Genomic DNA, 25,958 nt, shown 5'->3' on the forward strand with positions numbered 1-25,958 from the left:
TGCTGCCTGGAGCCTTTGGCAGGCCCTTCTTGGTGAATCACACACAGACGGTTAGGATTTGTGAGCAAAGACTTTCCATTCTCTGCAGATAACTACTGTCCTTTTGAGAAATTGCTTTTAACTTGTTACTGGGCCTTAGTAGATAATGAGAGCTTAACCGTGGGACACCAAATCACCATGTGGCCTGAGGTGCCCATCATGAACTGGGTGTTGTCTGACCCACAGAATCATAAAGTTGGAAGTGCACAGCAGCACTCCTTCATTACATGGAATTGGTATATTCGAGTTTGGGCTCCAGCAGGACCAGAAGGCAAAAGAAAGTTATCTGAGAAAGTGGCCCAAATGCCCATGGTCTTCACTCCTGTCACATTACCTTATATCTCCTAGCCTGCACCTATGGTCTCATGGGAAGTTCCTTGTGATTGGTTGACTGAGGAAGAGAATGCTTATGTCTGATTTACAGATGGTTCTGCATGATATGCAGGCACCACTCAAAAGTCAACACTGGCAGCCCTACAGCCCCTTTCTGAGACCTCCCTGAAGGAAAGTGGTGGAGAGAAATTCTCACAATGGGCTGAACTTTGAGCAGTGCACCTGGTTGTTCACTTTGTTTGGAAGGAGAAATGGCCAGTTGTGGGATTGTGTACTTATTCATGGGCAATGGTTTGGCTGGGTGGTCAGGGGCTTGGGAGGAACATGATTAGAAAATTGGAGACAGGGATTGTTGGGGAAGACACATGTGGATAGACCTCTCAGAATGGGCCAAAGAAGTGAAGATATTTGTGTCTCATGTGAATACTCACAAAAGGGTGACCTCCTCAGAGAATGATTTTAATAATCAAGTGAATAGGATCATTCGTTCTGTGGAAAGCACTCATCCTCTTTCCCAGCTACTCCTGTCATAGCTCAATGTGCTCATGAACAAAGTGGCCATGGTGGCAGAGATGGAGATTATGCACCAGCCCAGCAATGTGGACTTCTGCTCACCAAGGCTGGCTTGGTTACAGCCACTGCTGAGTGCCCAATCCACCAGCAGCAGAAACCAACACTGAGTCCTCGGTATGGCACCATCCCTCAAGGTGATCAGCCAACAACCTGGTGGCAAGTTGATTCCACTGGACCCCTTCCATCATGGAAAGATGTTTTGTCCTTACTGGAATAGACACTCTGGATATGGATTTGCTTTCCCTGCACACCATGTTTCTGCCACAACTGCCATCCATGGACTTACAGAATGCCTTATCCACCATCATGGTACCCTACACAGCATTGCCTCAGATCAAAGGACTAACTTCATACCAAATGAAATCTGGCAGTGGGTGCATGCTCATGGATTTTACTGGCTTGATAGAATGATGGAATGGTCTTCTAAAGTCACAATTACAGCACCAGCTATGTGGCAATACTTTGCAGGGTTGGGCAATGTTCACCAGAGTGTTGTAAATTATCTATGTGCTCTTTCTCCCATAGCCAGAATTCATGCACTCAGGAATCAAAGGGTTGAAACGGGCATGGCACCACTCACTATTACCCCCAGTGACTCACTTACAAGAATTTTGATGCCTGTCCCCATGATCTATGCTCCTGCCTGGAGATACATCACTGATTGCACTGAACTGGAAGCTAAGAATACCATATGGCCACTTTAGGCTCCTTATGCCTCTGGATCAACAGGCAAAGAAGGGAGTTGCCATACTGGCTGCTATAATTGAACCTGATTACCAAGAGGAATTCAGATTAACATTACATAATGGAAATAAAGAGGAGTATGCCTGGAATGCAGGAGATCCCTTAGGGCTTCTCTTAGTTTTACTATGCCCTGTGATTAAAGTCAGTAGAAACCTACAGCAACCCCATTCCAGCATGACTACTAATGGCCTAGACCCTTTGGGAATGAAGGTTTGGGTCACCTCACCAGATACAGAACCATGAACAGCTGAGGTGCTTTCTGAGGGCAAAGGGAATACAGCATGGATGGTGGAAGAATGTAGTTCTGAGTACAAGTAATGTCCACATGACCAGTTGCAGAAATGAGGACCTTGTTATGAGAATTTCAGCTTTGTACGTATACATCAAATATATTTGTTTTCTTCACTTATAAAGTATAAGATGTAAACAGGGCTAGTGCATTTTCAGTTGTATGTGTGTTTGTTGTATCATGTTAGGTGCAAGCATGACTTTATCACTGTCTTTACTCAAAGATTACGTATGATTTAAAAAGGTGCACAGATGCCAAGCAGACAAGGGACAGACTGTGATGGTTAAGATTGTGTGTCACCTTGGCTGGACCATGATTTTCACTGTTTCGGCAGTTGTATAATGTTGAGATCACTTCCTGTTGAGATTTGATATTTGATCACCCCTATGATCTGTCTGAGTAACCAATCTATTGAATGGGAATTTCCTTGGGTGTGCCACCTGCTTTTTTTTTTTTTATGATCTGTCTGAGTAACCAATCTATTGAATGGGAATTTCCTTGGGTGTGCCACCTGCTTTGAATATAAGCCACATTCTGGCAAGGTTTTGGGGATTTTTGCTCATGCTGGGTCCTGTATCTGGCTCCTGTCATCTGAACTCTGGTTCTTGGAACTTGAGCTAGCAGCTTACCTATGGTCTTGCCTGCCAATCTGGGATTCATCGATCTTCACTCCCTGTGAGCAAGAGCCTGGCTCTCTGATTTGCCAATCTTGGGTTCAACAGCCCCTGTGGTTATGTGAATGAAGAGAAGCCTCTATCCTGACCCTTGCACTTGGAATACGCCACCCTCTACAACCACATGAGCCATTTCCTTAATATAAATTTCTGTACATATATTTATACACTTTACTGGTTTAGCTTCTCTGGAGAACCCAGCCTAAGACATTAGGTAAAGAATTCTTGGTTGGTAATTCTTTTCATTCAGTATTTTATATATGTCTCTCCATTGTCTTCTGGCCTCTAGAGTCTTTGAGGAAATCCTGCACTGATTCTTGTGAAAGATCCTCGGTATAATATACTGTGTTGTTCTCTTGCTTGTTTCAGAATTCCTTCCTTGTCTTCTGTTTTCAAGAATTTAATTTGGCTGCGGCGTGGAGTTGGAATTTTTTGTCTGTTCTGGTTGGGTTTCCTGTGGCTTCCTATAATTGCAGAATTGATTTTCTGTTCAGGTCTGAGAAATTCTCTCTGATTATCTCTTGGAAAATTGTTTCTATGGTTTTCTTATTGTCATAGCATTCTGGGATTTCAATAATTCTATTGTTAGACTTCTTAATTGAATTCCATATTTCTTTTTGGTTTGTTTGCGTTTAGTCTTGTTTTTCTCTTGAAACTTGATAAGTTCAGTTATTTTGTCTTTTAGTTTATTTCTTCTATCTTCAGTCTGTTCTATTGTTGAGTGTTTCTCTTACTTTTTCTAAATCAGTTGCTTTATTCTTCTGTTCCAACTGTTCATTTTTTTTTTTTTTGATGCTTTCAAATTCTTCATGGAATATTATTTTGTTCTTCCATTTTTTTTTCCTGATATTCAGTGGTTTGTATTCTGTGTGCTTTTAGCTTTGTTTAAAGATACCTGGCACCAGAGTCTGAAAATTATCAATTTTTTGCTTTAATCCGATGTCCATAGAAGAAATTTTCTTTTCTTCATGTTTTCTTTTAACTGGTTCTTCTTATCTTGTGATTTTGCATGTTTTACTATTTTTTGTAGAGCTTGAGCCTTTTGTTAATTTTTTCCCTTAAATTTTGTCTTCTGATTTCTGTGGGAAAATTTTCTGATTAGGCATTCTGATGGTGCAGTGGTCAAGTGCTCAGCTGTCAACCAAAAGGCTGGCACTTGTCCCACCAGCCACATTGTGGGAGAAAGGTGTGGCATCTGATGTCCACAAAGACTCAGGGACCTAGGAATCCCTTGGGGCAGCAGACTCCGCTCCACAGGGTTGCTACGAGTCAGAATCAACTCGTTAGTGATCTTTGTTTCTTCACTTAAGAACCACTAGAGGACACTCTTATTGATAGGTTTTTTTTCAACAGTTAATCAGGAGTTTAGGATGCTTGATCTTTGGAATGCATAATGCATGCATGGGTGAGGGGATGTTTAGCTGGTTAAAGATGCTGACATAATGGGTGGAGCTTGATTTTCCTGTGACAAAAATGGTGGGCTCTTTACGCCTTTCTTTCATGGGCACCCCTGCACAGGTGTCCCATGGTGTCGCACTGTAGCTAGGAGCCAACTATTTCCCTTTTTGTCATTCACTACTTTAAAGTATTCCCTTCACAATGCTGCCCATGCAAATACTCCTGGCTCTATTACCCATCTTTCTGGACCTTAGTGAGATCCAACAGCTCTCATAGTGCCTCAATCTTCCTTCAAACTCTCTCAGTTGGATAGCCCATGAACTCCCAGGGCCAATTGGTGATACCTTAAAAAAAAAAAAGTGGGCTACAGCTTCCTGAAATGAGCTCCCCTTCTGTGTTCCCTGTTTAGGGTGTTGCAAAATGGCAGCAATGAGCAAATGCTCCCGATAATAGCATTTAGGTTCTCCCAGCTTCTGTGCCATCCCTACTCCTGCTCTGTATTGCTTCTATACTCAAAAAAGAATCTCCAAAGCCTCAGCTGCCCCTGGAGTTCTGAGATTTCAGTCTGTAGTTCTTTTTATTCATTTTTCTGTGTGTAAGTTGCTGGGGGAGTAAACGGGAGTACCTACTCACTTCTCCATCTTGCTCCACCCAATCCTACAATATATTTTATTTCAAAAAGGATGAAGCCAGAGAGTTTGGTATTTTCTAAATTTTGTAGTGTTCAATTTTTGTCCTCAGTATAATACAAAAGCATTGGATGTTTGTAAATAGAGAAGTGAAATAAACTATTTATCTATTTCTTAAAAATCCTAGAGGTAACCTTAGATTAATGGCTAATAGGAGATTATGATATGAGGCAAGTAGATTCTTTTGGTAATAACTGCTAAAGATCAAGTTAATGACAATTATTGATCGAAGACAAAACACATGTAAAAACGGCTATATTCTGGAAAATTTAAAGATATGAGTGTGGTGATAGAATAACAAATGACTTTTACACCTTTGAGCAACTCAGTAAATACAGAAGTTATTTATTAATACAGAGGACACTGATAGGGAGAATAGGTTTAGGAGTGAGAATGGATCATCAAAAAGTACATTTATAAATTTTGATTTTGATATCACATTAGTTTTGCATATAAAACTTGAAGTAAACTGAACATTTTCTTCATGCACAGTATTATTTTCAAAATGTTATTGAATTATATTACATTGATACTGAAAAAATGATGCTATATATAGATAGTAGCTAATATTTTTAATGTTCTCTTCCTTAAGAATGTGATAACATTTTCATAAAGCAAACTGCAATTTTTCCAATACTTGAAATAAAATAAAGTTGTTCAGGGGAAGTAGAAAATCGTGCTTAATGCAATCCCAGAATCAAAAGAGTTACTTATACCATAAGAGACCTACATGAGCGGAAAAGCATACCGTGTGAATGGATGGGAAGACTCAACATAACGAAAATGTGAATTTTACCAGAAAGTATCTACAGATACCAAGCAATTCTGATCCAAATTGCAACAGCATTTTTTAATGAGCTGGATAAACAAATCACCAACTTCATACGGAGTAACTAAAGCATTACTGCAGATGAAGAACAAAGTGAGAGGCCTTGTACTAACTAATTTTAAAGCCTGCTATACTGCCACAGTAGTCAAAACTGCCTGGTACTGGTACAATAACAGACACAAGACAATGGAACAGAGTCGAGAACCTAGACGTAAATCCATCCACTTATGAGCTGCTGATATTCAACAAAGGCCCAGCGTCATTAATTAGGGAAAAGACAGTCTCTTTAACAACTGGTGGTGTAACCAGATATCCACCTATAAAATAAAATTAAAAAAAAATTAAAAGTAATGAAGCAGGACCCATTTCTCAAACCATACACAAAAACTAACTCAAAATGGATCAGAGATCCAACTATAAAATCTAAAATGATAAAGATGATGGAAGGAAAAATAGGGACAACACTAGAAGCCCTAATACATGGCACAAATAGTATACACACCATAACTAACATGTGCAAACACTAAAAGAGAAACTAGGTAACCAGGAGCTCCTAAAAATCAAACAGTTATGCTCATCAAAAGACTTCACCAAAAGAGTAAAAAGAGAACCAAAGACAAGGAAAAAAATTTTGGCTATGACATATTCGATCAGGGCCTAATCTGTAAAGTCTATAAGATAGTGCAAACTCTCAACAACAAAAAGATAAATAATCCAATTAAAAAATGGGTGAAGGATATGAACAGACACTTTATCAAAGAAAACATTCAGGGGGGTAACAGACAGATGAGGAAGTGCTTACGATCATTGGTCACTCCAAATCCATTGGCGTAGAGTTAATTCCAACTCATAGCGACCCTGTAGAACAGAGTAGAACTGCCCCACAGGGTTTCCAAGAAGTACGTGGTGGATTCAAACTGCCAACCTTTAGGTTAGCAGATGTAGCTCTTGACCACTACGCCACTAGGGTAATCATTAGAGAAATGCAAATCAAAGCTAGAGTATGATACTATATTACACCAACAAGGCTGGCACTAATGCAAAAAAAACAAAATAACAAATGTTGGAGATGTTGTGGAGAGATTGGAAACCTTATACACTGCTGGTGGGAATATAAAATGATACAACCACTTTGGAAAACAATTTGGTGGTTCTTTTAAAAGCTAGAAATAGAAGTGCCATATGATCCAGCAATTCCACTCCTAGGAATATACCCAAGAGAAATAAGAGCCATTGCGTGAATAGACAAATGCACAGCTATATTCATTATAACACTATTCACAATTAAAAAAAAATAGAAACAACCTAAATGCCCATCAATAACTGAATAGATGAACAAATTATGATACATACACACAAAGAAATAGTAGGCAATGATAAAGGACAATGATGAATCTGTGAAACATCTCACAACCTGGATGAAACTGGAAGGCATTATGCTAAATGAAATCAGTCAGTCAAAAAATGACAAATATTGTATGAGACCACTATAATAAGGACTCAAGAAAAAAGTTTAAACACAGAAAAAAAATTCTTTGTGGGTTACCAGGGTGGGAAGGGAAGGGGAGGGAAACTCACTAACTAGAGAGTAGAAAAGGATCAATTTTGGTGAAGGGAAAGATAACACACAATGCAGGGGAAGTCAGCATAACAGGACTTAAAAAAAGCTAAAAAGTTTCCTGGACACATCCAAATACTTTGAGGAACAGAGTAGCTGGGGCTGGAGCTTGGGGACCATAGTTTTGGGGGACATGTAGGTCAATTGGCATAACAGAGTTTATTAAGAAAATGTTCTACATCCCACTTTGATGAGTGCCATCTGGGAACTTAAAACTTGTGAGATACATCAAACGGTCCCATTCCACTTGGAGCAAAAGAGAATAAAGAACACCAAAGACACAAGGAAAATATTATCCCAAAGGACTAAAGGACCACATAAACCAAAATTTCACCAGCCTGAGACCAGAAGAACTAGATGGTGCCCGGCTACCACGGGAGACTGCCCTGACAGGGAACGCAACAGAGAGTCCCAGACAGAGCAGGAGGAAAACGTAGAACAGAACTCAAATCCATGTAAAAAGACCAGGCTTAAGGTGCTGATAGAGACTGGAGGAACCCTGAAACTATGGTCTCCAGATGCTCCGTTAAACCAGAACTGAAACCATTACCAAAACCCACTCTTCAGACAAAGATTAGACAGGAGTATAAAACAAAAAGTATGCAAGTGAGGAATGTGCTTTTTAGTTCAGTCAGATAGACTAGACCAAATGGGCAGCTTCTGTCCAAAAGTAGGGTGAGAAAGCAGGAAGGGACAGGAACTGATTCGAGGGACACAGGGAACCTGGGTTGGAAGGGAGGAGTGTGCTGTCATATTATGGGGATTTCAACTAATGTCACAAAACAATATGGGTACACATTTTTGTATGAGAAATTAACTTGAGCTGTAACTGTCACCTAAAAAATGTACTCACACACGCAGAGTTAGTTGTGAGGATAAAATAAAGGCTGTTATGATAAGTGTTTGCAGTTCTTTTATTATCAAGCACAAGTTAAAGTCAAGCAATGATATCAGTATCGAGTCCCTAAATATAGACTTCTCCTGCTCCATTCTGATGGAGATAGCGCCCGATAGGAAGTTTTTATTATGCATTTTTCTGACACCACCTGAGAGCAAATGAATCAGAATGCATCATTTCTAAATTAACTCAGAGATGATTGCAAAGCATGCAAAAGATTGAAAATCATGGAACAGGCAAAGTTGAATTGATTTAAGAGGGAACATGGATAGCACAAGCAGTTTGCAATCAGCTGCTAATGGAAAGGTTGGCAGATTGAACCCACCCAGTGGCTCTGCAGAAGAAAGGCCTGGCTATCTGCTTCTGTAAAGATCACCACCAAATAAACCTTATAGAGCACAGTCCTGCTCTACAACACATGGCTTTGCGGTGAGTCCTGCTCTGACCTGATGACAGCTAATACCAAAAATAGCAACAGTTAACTTAGACCACAATCACAAAAGAGTGAACAAAATTTATGAAAAGTGTTTGAAAGTAGGACATAAATGAAGAAACACCTATTTGGATTACATTGGGTGCCAAAGCAGTTTGGTATGAATAATTAACTTTCTAATTGTCTCCATGATATCTTTGTTCCTAAGCCTGAAAATAAGGGAAGATATTAAGGAAATGCCTCAATTACAAATGTGATCACAATTATAAACTAAATCAGTGGTATGTGTGCTCTTTACAAGATATTCATTTTCACAAAACTCTGCAAGGTTCACATACATATATATCAAATATAAAAAGTGACTTTAAATGATTAAATAATTTTCCAAGTCAAACAAAAACTTAAGTGGTCAAGACCTAACTCAAACCCAGGCCTAGAAACAGAACATGTGTAAAAACCAAAAAACCAAACTCCTTCTGTGCATTCATTTCCAAGTCGTAGTGACCGTATGGGACTAAATTTAATTGCCACATAGGTTTATCAAGGAGCAGCTGGTGTATTTGAACTGTTGACCATTTGTTTAGCAGCCATAACTCCTAATCACTGTGCCACTAAATAGGGATCCAGAATATGCATAGTCAGTTACAATCCTTGCATGTGTGTGAAGGAGGAAAAGTTATGCTAACTCTTTGTATCTTGGGTTTTTTTTTAATGTATAAAATAATGTGACAGCATTAACAGTTTTTATATATAAGCATATATACATATATATATGTATACACACACATACATATATAAATACACACAATACATAAATTGGGGCCCTCAAAGTGTCATCTTTCCTTCCCAACGCCTTAAAAAGAGCTCTTTTGCAGTAGATTTGGCCAACGCAATATGCCGTTTGATTTCTTTAGTGCTGCTTCCACATGTGCTAATTGTGGATCCAAGTAAAAAAAATATATATATATATGTATATATATATGCTTGTGTGTGTGTGTATATATAGATAGATAGATAGACACTAGATAGATAGACGCTAGCTAGCTAGATAGATGCTAGATAGATAGATGATGAAGATGATAGATAGATAAATAGACGATAGATAGATAGATGATAGATAGATAGAGATAGACAGACAGACAGATAGATCAATAGATAGATAGATACAGTTGGCATTCTGTTTCTCAGGTCCCACCTTGAGAGATTCAACTAACTGAGATTGAAAGTATTCATAAAAACCAAAAAAAGAAAGTTCTGAAAAGCAAAACTAGAATGAAATTATTTGTAGACATTCCCTGATGTAGCCTCCCTCCATTTCAGAGATGCTCAGTCTCCCTCCAGCACTTATGTTTGAGCATTGTTTGCCTCTTGTCATTATTCCCTAAGCAATACAGTACTGTATAATGCCTATTCACATAGCATTTACATTGTATTAGGTATTACAAGTAATCTAGAGATGATTTAAAGTATACAGAAGGTTGTACATTGGTTTAATACAAATATTGTACCACTTTATAAAAGGAAGTTGAGCATCCATGGATTTTGATATTCATGGGGGTACTGGAACCAATCCCCTGTGAATATTTAATTAATGCATATTGCAAACTTGGTTTTTAAAATGGGCATCACAACTGCAAGGACACACTAGAAGTGAATGACGTGGTTTAAACTAAATGACATAAATTGACTAAATTATATCAGCCCAAGTAAAAGTTCTATTGAACACATTGCACACTGCACAACAAAATTATATAATTACTACAGGAATGATTTACTATCTGCTGATATATATATCACTTATATAATTTGAGCAGAAAGTTCTGACAATATTAAAAGTGATTTTAAATTTGGAAATAATTGTATGGAGAGACAAAGTGTCTTAGGAATCTGGTGCTGCTCTAATAGAAATACCACAAGTATATTGGTTAACAAAGATAAATTTATTCTCACAGTCTAGGGGACTAGACTGTGAGAATAAATTCCAAACTCAAGGTGATGGCTCTAGGGGAAGCTTTTCTTTTTGTTGGCTTGGGAGGAAGGTCCTTTTCATCAATCTTCCCCTGGTCTAGGAGCTTCTCAGCTCAGGAAAAATGGGCCAAAGAACACACTCCCATTCTGGTTCATTATTCTTGGTGGTAGGAAGTCCCTTGTCTCTCTGTTGGTTTCTCTCTTTTATATCTCAAAAGAATTGACTCAAAATAAAACCTAATGTTGTAGATTGAGTCCTGCATCATGAAAATAACTACCTCTAACCCTGCTTCATTAACATTATCGATGTAGGATTTACAACACATAGGAAAATCACCAAACCAAACCCATTGCCTTGTAGACCCTTCCGAATCATATTACAAAATGGTGGGCAGTCACACAATGTTGGGAATCATGGCCTAGACAAGTTGACACACATTTTTAAGGGACTTAATCCATAACATAAGTCATAATTAAAAGTATACATCTGTTGAAATTTGGTTAAAAATACGTAAGAAAGCAATTCTTATACGTATAATAAAATGAATTATTTACATACTAGTTTTCTCAGTGCCATTATGACATACTTGTTCCTTAGACTATATATCATGGGATTAAACATAGGAATTAGGATAGTGTAGAAAACAGATACAACTTTGTCAGCTCCTTCTGAGTGTCTGGTGTTGGGTCTTAAGTATGTAGTAATGCCTGATCCAAAGAATAATACCACAACCGTAAGATGAGATGAGCAAGTAGAGAAGGCTTTGGCTCGACTTGTGGCTGATGGGAACTTAAGGATGATGGAGATGATTTTACTGTAGGAGCCAAGTATCGTCAGAAAGGGAACCATGACAAATAACACAGCAACTATGTAGACCAACATCTCGTTTACAAAGGTGTCCCCACAAGCCAGCTTGAGTATTGGGGGAATATCACAGAAGAAGTGGTTGATTTGGTTAGATCCACAAAAAGGCAGAGAGAAAACCTGATATGTCTGCCCTATCTGAACTGGGATTCCAATGATCCAGGACCCAGTCACCAACTGAATGCAGACCCTGTGGTTCAAGACTAGAGGTTAGTGCAGAGGATTACAAATGGCCACATAGCGGTCATAGGCCATCACTGCCAGGAGCAAACACTCTGAACCTCCAAACATGAGGACAAAGCACATCTGTGCAGCACAGGCAACTAAGGAAATTCTTCGTCTCTGGGTTCCTAGATTCATCAGCATTCTGGGGAGAGTAGCCGATACATAGGAGATTTCCAAGAAGGAAAAATTTGCTAGGAAAAAATACATAGGGCTCTGGAGAGCAGGATCCGTTTTTGTTATTAGAAATATGGTGCCATTGCTCATCAGGATAATGATATAGATGATTAAAAACAATCCAGAAAGAAACCACTGGAGATGGGGCATGTCAGCAAAGCCCAAGACAACAAATGCCATCAGTTCTGTTAGGTTGTCTTCTGGTGGTTTTACTTGATGATTCATCTGTGGAAAACGTAAATTTATATGTGCATTTCCTTTATCTGTGGAAAAGGGAAATTAACATTTGCACTTCCTTTACCTTCCTCTGTCTCTGCCTCTTCCCTAAACTGTATTGAGTTGTCTGCATTGGATTTTATGATCACTGCTATTGTTTACGCTTTAAGAATGACACTATTTACATATGTCCCATGACCTCTTATTAAATCACAGTAAACAGTCCCCTCAAATTTAAGAGCATTTTACTATACTTTCCAAGCACAGCCCAGGGTAAATCAAGCAATGCCTGACTCAGCACAGGCACTGGAGCAATTGGCAATTACTAGAGATGGACTCTCAGCTTTGCAGTCTAATCTCACTTCAAGTTAATTACAGGTCTTGGCAATTCTGTTGTACTTCTCTGCGCATTTTCTCAGTCAAACTTCTCAAACACTCTATTATAAACTGTGTTTTCACATATATTTTTAACTGCCTATTTCACAGCTTTGTTCTTCCATGACTTGACATTTTACAAATAGAGGTTCTTATTATATAGTTCATATTAGGTGCTTTAGAAAGAAAAATGCAAATTCTCTCAATATTTCATTTTACATAGGGGAATAAAACAAATATCTTTGGTAGGTTAAGTAGGTAAGATAAGAGGATTTTATTCAGGGAAGTTAGCCTGGGAACACTGATTCAGACATAAACAATAAATGTAGTCACCCTGGAAAAACAGCGGTAGCACAGAGGGTTTCTGTTACCTGTGTATGTATGTGTGGGTCAGGAGGAGGAAAGGTTTTGGCTGTTATACCCACTGTGCTGTGTGCACCCATTATAATTTTTGTTGTTACTTAAAAAATAGCACTTTAGATAACTTTCTGCACTGACTTTTCTTTTATATAAAGATATTGAGACTCAGTATGAGTAATTTGACCAATTGTACATGGCTTTTTTTTTTCTGTGACTGCAAGTCATTATCTTTTTTTTAATAGACTTGAGTTTGACTCTTCATGATTTATCATCTTTGTGATATTAAGCAATTATTTAAAGTCTAAGGTGTACTTCTTTGTAAGACTTAAATGTGATAATTTAATTTTCCACCTACTTACCAATTTTAAATTGTTTACTTATTAGTTACAGTTCTATAATTAGAACTGTAGTTTTTTAAGCCTGTAGCCCTAGGATTTAACAAATTGCCTAGTAAAATAGGTATTTGATGAAGTGGTTGTCAGTGCCTTTATTGGCAATTATTTTTCCAACCATTCCCTTCATCAGGATCAGGACAAGGACTAGTCAGTGAAGCTCCTGAGGTACAAAATTTAAGAAGGCATTCAGGGCCATCCTTGCAGTTGCACAATCCTGAAAGTGAGGGCTTCCTTAAATATTGTAAAAGTCAAAGTGCCTCTTGCCTCACCCTGCTTTTCATCTCTCCGTCCTAATGTCCACTAAGCAAAGCAAGAGTATTGTGCCAAGGTTAAAAATTCCCAAACCCGTTGCTGAGGAGTCAATCCCGAGTCATAGTGACCGAATAGGACAGAGTAGAACTGCCCACTACTGTTTCCAAGGCTGTAAATTTTTAGGGAAGCAGACTATCATGTTTGCATTCCAAGAAAAAACAGTTTGGTTTGAATCACTGGCCTTTTGGTTAGCAGTGGAGTGCTTAACCACTGTGCACCAGGGCAATATGCCCATGGTTAAAAACAGTACTTCCAGATGGAGTATAGTCGAATTATAGCTCCAACAACAGCTACCTGTGTGATGTCTTTGTGAAAGTTAATCTCCCAGTGCCACGGTTTGCTCAGCTGTTAAATGGCTAGCAACTATACCAACATTTAGTGTTGTTATGTGGGGTAAATCATTTAATATAAGTAAAAAAATCTTGAAGAAACCCTGACATTTATAAAAGGTTATTATTATTGTTATTTATTGTTATTGTTATCAAAGTTACTTATTATCATCACCCATTTATTATTATTAAAACTAATTCTAATTTATTCCTCTGAATTTTACTCAGAATACTCCCTATTTTTCTTTGTATCACTGGATTTTGTGGGAGTATAGTGAGATCTTAAAAGCAATTATCGACGTGTAACAAAACTCCAAAAAACATTCAACCCTCAAGTTGCTATCTCACCATGAATTCTGTCAATATTTGGGTTTATATCCTTACTTCTACTTTATGGGCTCTAACACCTATAGTACCCATCGCTGCTCAGTCCTTAGAATTGCAATTAGGGTAATAGCCTTTGTATGCATTTTTTTTTTTTTTTTTTTACTGGTACTAAATGATCTGAGAGCTAAAGGCTGTGAATGTTTTCCTACTTTAAATCAATATAGATCCTAGAAAATGGGTGTACATCTAATATGTTACTCAGGATTTGTTTCTGAACTGAAACAAAAGATTAGATTTTATTAAAATGAAAGCATCACTCTTAAGAGGGAGAAAAGAATTCAGACTCACAAGAGAGCAAAAGAGCCAAAGCTTTATTCATTACTTTATGAATGACAGCATTTAATTAAAAAAAATAAGTTAATTCTTGTTAATTGAATAAAATGACTTTGAGCACTAGATGAAATAGAATTCTAATTTTACACACTCAACTTTTTTGGTGAAGAAATTATCCATGTATAACATTAAATAGGTAAGGTTTGTCTATGTTTTTCTGAAGAGAACAGGGTAAAAAGTGCAGAGATTTACGGTGTGTTCTCCTGAAACTATCTATATTACTCTTCTTTCTTGAAAATGTTTAATATCTTATTACTTCAAGTAAAATATAACTTAATGTTATCATATGTGTGTGTGTATATATATATATATATATATATATATATATATATATATATATATAAATTTCAAATCCAAGTATCTGTTCCCTGGAAAAAATCCAAATGATTAAGGGATATGTAATCATATTCTGAAGGGGTCCTGGTGGCACAGGGGTTAAATGCTGGGCTGCTAATCAAAATGCAGGTGCTTCAAACCCACACAGCCACTGTGTGCGAGGAAGATGTGGCGATCTGTCTCCATAAAGATATATAGCCGTGGAAACCCTGTGAGACAGTTCTACACTATCCTATGTGGTCCTTATGAGTCAGATTATACTCTCAGGGAATAGGTTTGACTTTGGTTGACAATATTCTGATTCAGATACATATTTATCACTGTCAATATCCCCAACCTACCTAAAGCTCAGCTACATTTGTATTTTTGATAGAAGTTAAAAACATAAACCCTGAAATTAATTTTAATAATAATATGAACTTAAAACTTTATTTTATGAATTAAAAAATTTATGTAACATAAAAATATTTTCTTTAAAATAAATGTTTCTTGGACTCCTTAATGTTTGTAAATTTATTTCATGGATTATTTTACTTTAAAATATTGAAATATGATCAGAGCCAAAATCCACAAATATAATTCTAATTTGCCACAAAGTCTTTGCTAAAAATGTTTTCCTCGAATATTTAGTATTCTTAAAAAAGATCGCTTTCCAAATTTTCAGTGTTGCAATGTAATTTAATGTTGCTATTTAAACTCAAAGTAAGTTATATTTAATAGTCAGAAATAGGAGATGCTTTAATAAAATAGCACTTTTGATACTTTATATTAATTATTGATTCTAATAATATGACCTGAAGTCAAATATTAATATAAAACATTTCATACTTACCTTTCTTAGTTTGAAAAATAGACTTGGTGGCTCAGTGGTTAAAGTGCTCGGCTGCTATCCAAAAGGTCTGCAGTTAGGATCCACCATCTGCTCCATGGGAGAAAGTTGTGGCCATCAGCTTCCTTAAAGGTTGACAGCCTTGGAAACTGGATGGGGCAGTTCTACTGTGTCCTGAAGGGTCGCTGTTGGTCAGAATGCACTTGGCAGTAGTTGGTTTGGGTCTGGGTTTGTCTGTGATAATCTTATTTCTTCCTCACTGAAGAGGGTTTGTATATTTAAGTGTTCGAATTGCTTTGGCTGAAACAACTTCTTTCATCAATGGTATTCAATACACCTTTAAAACAGTCTGTTCACTTTGAACATGGAATGGTCTCTATGTACAAAATAGTTATCCCTTCCCCTGAGATCTCCTCCATCTGACACAGTTAAATTTCTAATTAAACAAATCTCTTTGGCACCCTCTGATTTGGTTTATTTATTTATTTGCCCAGATAGCTCTCACTCTACCCAGAATACTCTTCCTCTGCAGCCTCTCAATGGAATAGAGTGTGCAGAAATTCCCCTTTCTTAGACTTCAGCAGGGTCCTGATTGCCCTTAACCGAGCAATGCCATTGGAGGCCATCCGAACGTGACGCAAACCAACTCTCCTCTTATCTACTATGACTGCTTCATATGGACCCTCTGTTCCTGTTAGGCTGAGCTCCTGTCACATTTTCTTGAAGTTTTTTGCTTATTTTCTCCTCTGAAATGGGTGCCTTGATCCAAGTTCTGGAGCTGGCCACTGTAAGAGTTATAATAAATGTTCTGACAACAAAGAATATTTTTACCTACAAATTATATAATATATAAGTAATTTCTTCAGGCCTACCTGGACAAACTGAGGATTGGCTGTTGAATATACAGAATTTAGTTCAAACGTTCCCCCCCACCCAAAGTTAATCCCAACGGGGGAACTTTTTCTTTTCCTTACAGCATTCTTTCTTCTTTTCCCTGCTTGATTCCCCCTGCAAACCCACTACTCAGTTGAGAATCCTATTAAATTTCACTTGGCAGAAAATAAGATTCTCACAGAATTCCAGCTTAGGTTAGAGGCAAGATTCCAGAACAATTGTCAATTGTTGGACTATTGTCATAAAATACTTCCTCTTCAAGACTTCAAATCTTAGTAACACTTAGGTAGCGTTATCTCTAAGACTGTATGTCAATGTGGCTGGGCTACAATTGTCCATGGCTTGGCAGCTAAGATGTGCTTTGGCAGTCACAGAATGATGTAATCACCACCATGACGAGATCTGATACAACGTGATCATCTCCATGATGGAATCTGCTGTGAGTAGCCAATCATTTAAAAGGGAGTTTTCTTGGGTTGTGACCTGTATCCAATATATGTTGACTTTCTGGCAAAGCTCACTGCCTTTAGCTCTGCCCTAGATCCAGTATTTGGCTCATCATGATCTGATCTCCAGTTCTTGGGACTGGGGCCAGGGGTCTGCCATCTCACTTACTGATCTTGATTGTCGGCCTTCACAGCTGTGAGCCAGCAGCCTGCCATCTGACATGTGGATCTTGGGTTCTTCATGCCCTAATGCCTGACCCAGGGATTTGGGACTTCCCAAGAAAAGCTTGAGCATAGTTATAATAAAAGTCAACTTTTTTTTTTTTTTAATGTAGTTATTGCTGGGATATGAGGCTTGGGAGATATGGAAAGGATTGGTAATTACTTCTACAGTGCTAGTTATGTTCTACGAATCAATCTACTTGGGAGTTACATGGGTATTTAATTATTTTTAATTGATTTGCAATATATATATATATTTTAAATGATATTTTATTGGGTTTTTGGCGAAATTTTACACAGCAAGTTAGGTTTCTGTTTGACAATTTCCACACAAATTGTTCAGTGACATTAGTTACATTTATCACAATAATATGTCAACATTGTTTTTGTGTTCTGTTAGTTCCATTTCCAGCAGTCTACTTTCCCTGCCCCTTTATCTTCACATCTTTGCTTCTGTGTAATTGTTAAACTTGTGGTCTCATACTGGTGGTTTTTAAACCGAGCAACAATCTTACAAGTAACATCTTTTATTGTGTGTGCCACTCTACTTTTTTTGCTAAAAGCTAATCTCAGGGGATAGGCTCGGCTCTAGGTTGAAAAGGTGCCTTAGGGTGACAGTCTCAGGGAGTCCATTCTCTACTGTTTCTGTTTGCCTGACTTTTTCTTTTTTTTTTCTAAATAAGAATAGAGTTCTGCACCACATTTTAATCTCATTCTATCCAAAACCATCGATTGTGACCCAAGAACCATTTCATACTTCTGGTATCGGGATAGATGAGGTTGTGGCCCATATAGACTTGTTTCTTCTCTGAGGTTTTGGTCACTTTCTTACTCCTGGTGTGTGGAGACTCTTAATCATGCCTTATAATATTGCTTGCAAGTTTTTGTTAAGACCGCAGATACTACTCCCTTCACTAAGATGCAGATCATGATTGTTGTGAGCTATGTTATACCAGTTTACTGAGTTGTCCTGTGAGACTGTGGTCCTAAGCTTTTAAAATTCAGAAAACCAGTCTTAGAAGGAGTTTGGTTATAGCTATGGAGTATCTGTATTTGTATTCTCCAATGAACATATGTGCCTATACTCACGTATTTGGACTTATACATACCTCTGGAGCCCTGGTGGAGTAACAGTTAAGAGCTCAGACTGCTAACCAAAAGGTTGGCTGCTATAATTCATTAGCCATTCCTTGGAAACCCTATAGGACAGTTCTACTCTGTCCTTTCGGGTCACTCTGTATCAGAATCGACTCGAAGACATTTTTTTTTAATAGATTCTTCTGTCTTCTCTCACCTACATGCACACTTGTACCTACCCGTATACCAATATGACTATTCCCCTCCATATGTGTTTCTAATTTGGTTGTGTTGTGCTCACTACATCAACATTCAGTGTCGGTTTTCCCATCACCAAAAATGATTTACAATTCTCTTAGATCTAAGATATACTTACCATTTACCCCTGGTTACCACCAATGAACATCAATGAGAATATATTTATTCTTGTGTTCTTATAAAAGAGGTACAAAAACCCCCCAAAAATCATACAATATTTGTCCTTATATGCTTGACTATGCTCACTTAGCATTATGCCCTCTAGGTCCATCCATGTTATATTATGTTTTGTGGTCTCATCTTTTTTTTTTTCTCTATGGTTGTACAGTATTCCATTGTTTGTATATACTAAAATTTGCTTATCCATTCATCTGTTCATGGGCACTTCGGTTGTTTCCATTTATTTGCTATTGCAAATAAAGCAGCAATGAACACAGGTGTGCATATATCTGTTCACATCATCATTTTTGGTCTCCAGGGTATATACCTGGAGCCCTGGTAATGTGGTAGTTAAGAGCTCAGCTGCTAATGAAAAAGCTAGCAGTTGGAATTCACCAGCCTTTCCTTAGAAACCTTATGGGGCAGTTCTACTCTGTCTCATTGAGTAGCTTTGTGTTGGAATGGACTACACTGCAAAGGGTGTAGGGTATGTTCCTAGGAGTGGGATTGCTGGATCATAAAAAATAGGGTAGCTCTATTTCTACATTTTTGAGAAAGGGCCATACCATTTTCCATAGTGAGTATACCAGTTTACATTCCCATCAGCTATGGATATGGGTTCCAATTTCCCTGTGAGTTCCAATATTTGTTGCTTGTTACCCATTTTTTTTTTTTTTCAATCAGCACCATTTTAGTTGGAGAAAATCTTATCTCATTGCACTTTTGAGTTGCATGTCTCTAACATCTAATGTGAATATCTTCTCTCATGTTTTTTACCTGCTTGGGTGAACTCTTTGGTGAACCTTCTGCTCATCTCCTTTGCCTAATTTGTGAATGTGTTGCTTGTCTTTCTGTGGATGACTTTTTGCAACTTTCTACAGATTTTAGAAGTTAAACCCTTATCAGAAAAGTCATTTCTGAAGATTTTTTTTTTGCCATCTGTCAGCCTTCTATTCACTCTCTTAATAAAGTACATGTTTTTAATTTTTATGAGGTACCATTTATCTACTTTGTTCGTTGTGTGTGTGTGTGCATTTGTTGTTATGTTTGTTATTCTGTTTTTACAAAAGCGTAGGTCCCGCAGTTTTCCACCTATGTGTTCTTCCACAAAATTTCGTAATTATAAGGTTATCATTTAGGTCTTTGACCCATTTTGAGCTAGTTTTTTCTGTATGGTGTGAAGTATGCATCCATTTTCAATTTTCTGCAGGTGAATATGCAGGCTTGTCAGCACCATTCATTAAGGAGACTGTTTCTGCCCCACTGAATTGATTTTCTCCCCTTGTTGAAAGTCAGTTTTCCGTAGATGGCTGAGTTTAATTCTAAGTTCTCAGTTCTATTCCACTGCTCTATGTGAGGCTTCCTGCTTTGTTCTTTCTTTTCGATATTGCTTTGTCCATCAGGGGTTTCTTTCCTTTCCGTATGATGTTGGTCATTAGTTTTCCCATTTCAGTAAAAAAATGTTGTTGGGGTTTAAATTGGGTTTGTAACATATCTGAAGATTGCTTTCGATAGAATTGACATTTCCACTATATTAAATCTAACAATACATTAGCACTGGATGTATTTCCATTTTTGTAAATTTCTTTTAGTCTCTTGTAGTAGTGTTTTATAATTTTCATTGTATAAGTCTTTTATGTCCCTGGTTAGGTTAATTCCTAGGTAATTTGTCATCTTGGGGTTTATGGCAAATGGAATTGTTTGCTCGATTTCTTTTTTGGAGCCACCTTTGTTAGTGTAAAGGAAAGCAACTGATTTTTATGTGTTGATCTTTTATCCTGCAAAGTTGCTAAATTCTCCCATTAGTTGTGGCAGTTTTCTCGTGGAATAGTTTTCTATGTATAGGATCATGTCATCTGCAAATATAGATAGCTTTCAATCTTCCTTTCTGACCAGGATACCTTTTATTTCTCTTTCTATTCTTTTTCTATGGCTAGTACTTCCAGTGCATTGTTGAATATGAGCAGTGATAATGGGCATCTTTGTCTTGGTCCTATTCTGAAAGAGAAGGCTCTCAGCCTTTCTCAGTTAAGAGTAATGTCGACTATTGGTTTTCCATAAATGCTCTTAATTATATTGAGAAATTTCCCTTTTATATCTATTTTACTGAGGGTTTTTATCAGGACAGGGTGCTGAATTTTATTGAATGCATTTTCTGCGTCAATTGATAGGATCATGTCATTCTATTATTTATGTAATGGATTAAACGGTTTTCTAAATTTGAATCACCCTTGTAATCTTGGTATGAATCCACTTGATTATGGTATATGATTGTTTTATATGTGGCTGAAGTCTGTTGGTTAGCATTTAATTGAAAATGTTGGCATCTATGTTCATAAGGGAGATTGCTTTGTAATTTTCTTTTTTTCATAATGTCTTTGCCTGGTTTAGGCATCAGGATTATGCTGGCTTCATAGAAAGGGCTTGATAGTATCCCTCTCTTTTGTGTTTCTGAAGTGATTGAGTAGGATTGGTGTTAACTCTTCTCTGAATATTTGATAGAATTATCCAGTGTAGCCATCTGGTCCTCCTCTTTTTGCTGTTGTTGGTAGTGTTTTGATGATGTCTTCAACCTCTTCCTTTGTAATCGGTCTCTGTAAATATTCTACTTCTGTTTGTGTTAGTTTGTGTTGGTAGTGTGTTTCTAGGAATTTGTCCATATCATCCAGGTTTCCAAATTTGTTGGGCTACAGTTTCTCATAGTAACCACTTAGGATCTTCTTCATCTCTGTGGGATAGGTTGCTATGTATCAATTTCATTTTTGAATTTGGTTTTTCTACCTTCTCTCTTCCGTTTGTTGTTTTACCCCCTTTTCAATCTAGCTAGTGTTTTTTTCTATTTTATTGATCCTTTCAAGAAACAATTTCTGTTTTTTTTTTTCTTAGTATTTTTTCTATTTTGTATTTAGTTTATTTCTGCTGTGATCTTTATTTTTCCTGGTTTTTTTTTTTTTCTTCTTCTTCTTTTTTCCTCTTAGCTTTAGGCTTCATTTGCTCTCTCTTTTCCATTTGTTAAAGTTGTCCATTTAAGTTAATGATTTTGGACCTCTGTTTTTATTTAAATATAGGAATTTATTGGTATGAATTTCCTGCGAAGTACGGTTTTTGTTGCATAACGAAAATTTTGATATATTGTGTTTTTATTTTCATTTGATTCTAGGAATTTTGTAATTTCATTTATGATTTCTTCTATGGCTCAATAATTTTTAGTACTGTATTATTTAGTTTTCACTTTTTTTTTCAGTCTCCCTTTTTCTGTTGTTGTTTTCTAACTTCATATTGTTATAGTCAGAGGAGATGCTTTGTATGATTTAAATTTTTTGCTAAAATTTCTTGAGACTTATTTTGTCCTAGCATGTGGACAAAATGATATTACAAAATAATGAAAGGGTCAGTTCAGCAAGAAGACATAACTATTATAAATATATATGTAGTTAATAGCAATACACCAACACACATGAAACAAATACTGACTGGAAAAGGAAAATAGGTCACTCCACAATAATAGTAGGGTTGATTATAGACAGAACATCTGAAAGAAGATCACTAAGGACACTAAGAACTTAAATAAAATAGTAAACCAACTGGACCTAATGGGCATATATAGAACACTCCACCCAGGATCAGAACAATGCACATTCTTTTCCAGCGCATATGGATTATTTTCCAGAATAGACCATGTTGTTGTTGTTAGGTGCCATTGAGTAGGTTACGAATCATTGTGACCCCATGCACAACAGAACAAAACACTGCCCGGTCCTGCACCACCCTCACAATTGTTGTTATGCTTGAGCTCGTTGCTGCACCCACTGTGTCAATCCACCTCGTTGAGGGTCTTCCTCTTTTCCACTGACCCTGTGCTTTGCCAAGCATGATATCCTTCTCCAGGGACTGATCCCTCCTGACAACATGTCTAAAGTATGTAAAACTCAGTCTCACCATCCTTGCTTCTAAGGATCATTCTGGCTGTATTTCTTCCAAGACAGATTTGTTCGTTCTTATGGCAGTCCATGGTTTATTCAATATTTTTCACCAACACCACAATTCAAAGGCATCAATTCTTCCTCAGTCTTCCTTATTCACTGTCCAGCTTTAACATGCATATGTCGCAAAGAAAAACACGTAGCTTGGGTCAGGTGCACCTTATCCTTCAAGGTAATATCTTTGCTTTTCAACACTTTAAAGAGGTCCTTTGCAGTAGATTTACCCAATGCAATGCATTGTTTGATTTTGTGACTGCGGCTTCCATGGCTGTTGATTATGGATCCAAGTAAAATGAAATCCTTGACAGCATCAATTTTTTCTCCATTTTTCATGATGTTACTCTTTGGTCTACTTGTGAGGATTTTTTCTTTTCTTTATGTTGAGGTGCAATCCATACTGAAGGCTGTGGTCTTTGATCTTCATTAGTAAGCCCTTCAAGTCCTTTTCACTTTCAGCAAACAAGATTGTATCATCTGCATAATGCAGGTTGTTAATGAGTCTTCCTCCAATCCTATGTCCCCCTCTTTGTACAGTCCAGCTTCTTGGATTATTTGCTCTGCATGTAGATTGAATGGGTATGGTGAAACGATACAACCCTGACGGACAACTTTTCTGACTTTAAACCAATCAGTATCCCCTTGTTCCATGTGAACAACTGCTTCTCGATCTATGTAAAGGTTCCTCATAAATACAATTAAGTGTTCTGGAATTCCCATTCTTTGCAATGTTATCCATAATTTGTTATGGTCCACACAGTTGAATGCCTTTGCATAGTCAATAAAATTCAGGTAAACATCCTTCTGGTATTCTCTGCTTTCAGCCAGGATCCATCTATCATCAGCAATGATATCCCTGGCTCCACACCCTCTTCTGAAACTGGCCTGAATGATTGGCAGTTCCCTGTCGTTATTCTGCTACAGCCACTTTTGAATAATCTTCAGCATTAAACCACTTACAATTGCAACAATGTTTAAAATATGAGCAACAGTTAACATACAGCCTTAACAAAATAAACCTATTCCTAATATGCTCCTCCCTCCCTGGTTTCTGTTGGTATATCTTCATTAACATCAATATTCAACCTATTTTTTTTATTTGATAAGGTTACTTTGTGCTTATTTCTTTGAAACTTAATGTAGTATTTTTTGAGTTATTTAATTATTGTATTTATTCCTTGAAAATATCATATACTTGGTCCTTGTAAATGCCCCATTATTGCATTTTGGGAGATCTTTCTTCCTCTGTCTTATTTTTTATTTATTTATTTTGTCTCTTGTATAGATAAACATATTTATTTAATGCTCTTGCCTTTCCATTTGGAGTTCTCACTTGATTAAAACTTGGGAAGCTTCTCTGGAAGTGGCAAATTCCCAGAGCTTCTGTTACTTTCGTAATGCGTTGATTTCCCCCTCACTTTTTTTTTAATTGTACTTTAGATGAAGGTTTACAGAACAAACTAGTTTCTCAACAAACAGTTAGTACACACATTGTGCTATGACATTGATCAACAACCCCAAGACATGTCATCACTCTCCCTACTCAACCCTGGGTTCCCTATTATCAGCTTTCCTGTTCCTTCCTGCCTTCAAGTCCCTGCCCCAGGGCTGGTGCACTCTTTTAGTCTTCTTTTGTTCCATGGGCCTGTGCAATCTTTGGCTGAAGGGTGAACCTCAAGGGTGACCGCATTACTGAGCCGAAAGTGTGTCCCCGAGCCATATTCTCAGGGTTTCTCCAGTATCTGTCAGGCCACCAAGTCTGGTCTTTCTTTTTGAGTTAAAACATTGTTCTACATTTTTCTCCATCTCTGTCTGGGACCCTCTTTTGTGATCCCTGTTGTGGCAGTCAGTGGTGGTAGCCAGGCACCATCTCATTGTTCTGGACTCAGTCTGGTGGAAGCTGTGGTAATTGTGGTCCCTTAGTCTTTTGGACTAATCTTTCCCTTATGTCTTTAGTTTTCTTCATTCTTCCTTGCTCCCAAAGGTGTGAGACCAGTGGAGTATCCTAGATGGCTGCTCATAGGATTTTAAGACCCCAGACCTTACTCACCAAAGTAAAAAGTAGAACATATTCCTTATAAACTATGTTGTGCCAGTTGAGCTAGATATTCTCCGAGATCATGGTTCCCGCAGAGCTCAGTCCAGAAATTAGGTCCCTCAGGGAGATTGGATATGTCTATGGAGCTACCATGACCTTGCCTTGTACAGGTTGTTCTAGCTTCCTCAGTATTGTGTACTGTCTTATGCTTCACAAAGGTTACCACTTATCTACTGTCTATTAAGTGTTTTTCCATCCCCACCTCTCCTCTCCCTCGTAACTATCAAAGATGCTTTCTTTTTGTATGCAAACCTTTTCATAAGCATTTACAGTAGTGGTCTAAAACAAAATTTGTCCTTTTGTGATTGACTTATTTCACTCAGCATAATGCCCTCCAGGTTCATCCATGTTATGAGAGGCTTCATAGATTCATCATTGTTATTTAATATTGCATAATACTCCATTGTGTGTATGTAGAACAGTTTATCCATGTATCTGTTGTTGGGCATCTAGTTTGAGTCCGTCTTTTTGCTACTGTGAATAATGCTGCAATGAGCATGGGTGTACATATACCTATTCGTGTGACGACCCTTATTTCTCTAGGATATATTCCTAGGAGTGGGATTACTAGGTCATATGGTATTTCTATTCCTAGCTTTCTAAGGAAGTGTCATCATTTTCCAAAATGGTTGTATCATTTTGTATTCCTACCAGCAGTGCATGATAGTTCCAATTTCCCTGTAGCCTCTCCAACATGTGTTATTTCCTGCTTAATTGATCTGTGCTAGTAATGCTCGGAGGAGATGGTGTCTCATTGTGATTTCGATTTGCATTTCTCTAATGGGTACAGATCATGACCATTCCCTCATGTGTCTGTTGGCTTCTTGAATGTGTTCTTTGATGAAGTGTCTGTTCATTTCCTTTGCCCATTTTTTAACTGATTTGTATTTTTGTTGTAGAGGTGCTGGATTTTCTTGTAGATTTTAGGGATTAGACTTTTGTCTGATTTGTAATAGGCAAAAATTATTTCCCAGTCTGTAGGTTCTCTTTTTTCCTCTTTTGGTGAAGTCTTTTGATGAGTGTTTAACTGTTTAATTTTTAGAAGATCTCAATTATCTAGCTTATTCTCTGGAGCTTGTGTGTTGTTGGTTGTGGTTTGTATACTCTTAACGCCATGTACTAGGGCCTTTAGCCTTGATCCCATTTTTCCTTCTATGAACTTCATGGTTTATGGCTTTCTATTTAAGTCTTTGACTCATTTTG

At 37.5% G+C, this 25,958-nt stretch overlaps 1 pseudogene; it reads right to left on the bottom strand.

The window, feature by feature from the left end:
• Positions 1 to 11,032: 11,032 nt before the first annotated feature.
• Positions 11,033 to 11,989, bottom strand: LOC126063919 (olfactory receptor 10AG1-like; annotated as a pseudogene).
• Between the last annotated feature and the right edge of the window lie 13,969 nt (positions 11,990 to 25,958).

The sequence above is a fragment of the Elephas maximus genome, chromosome 20, assembly GCF_024166365.1.
Source record: "Elephas maximus indicus isolate mEleMax1 chromosome 20, mEleMax1 primary haplotype, whole genome shotgun sequence".
In the NCBI taxonomy this organism is placed as follows: domain Eukaryota; kingdom Metazoa; phylum Chordata; class Mammalia; order Proboscidea; family Elephantidae; genus Elephas; species Elephas maximus.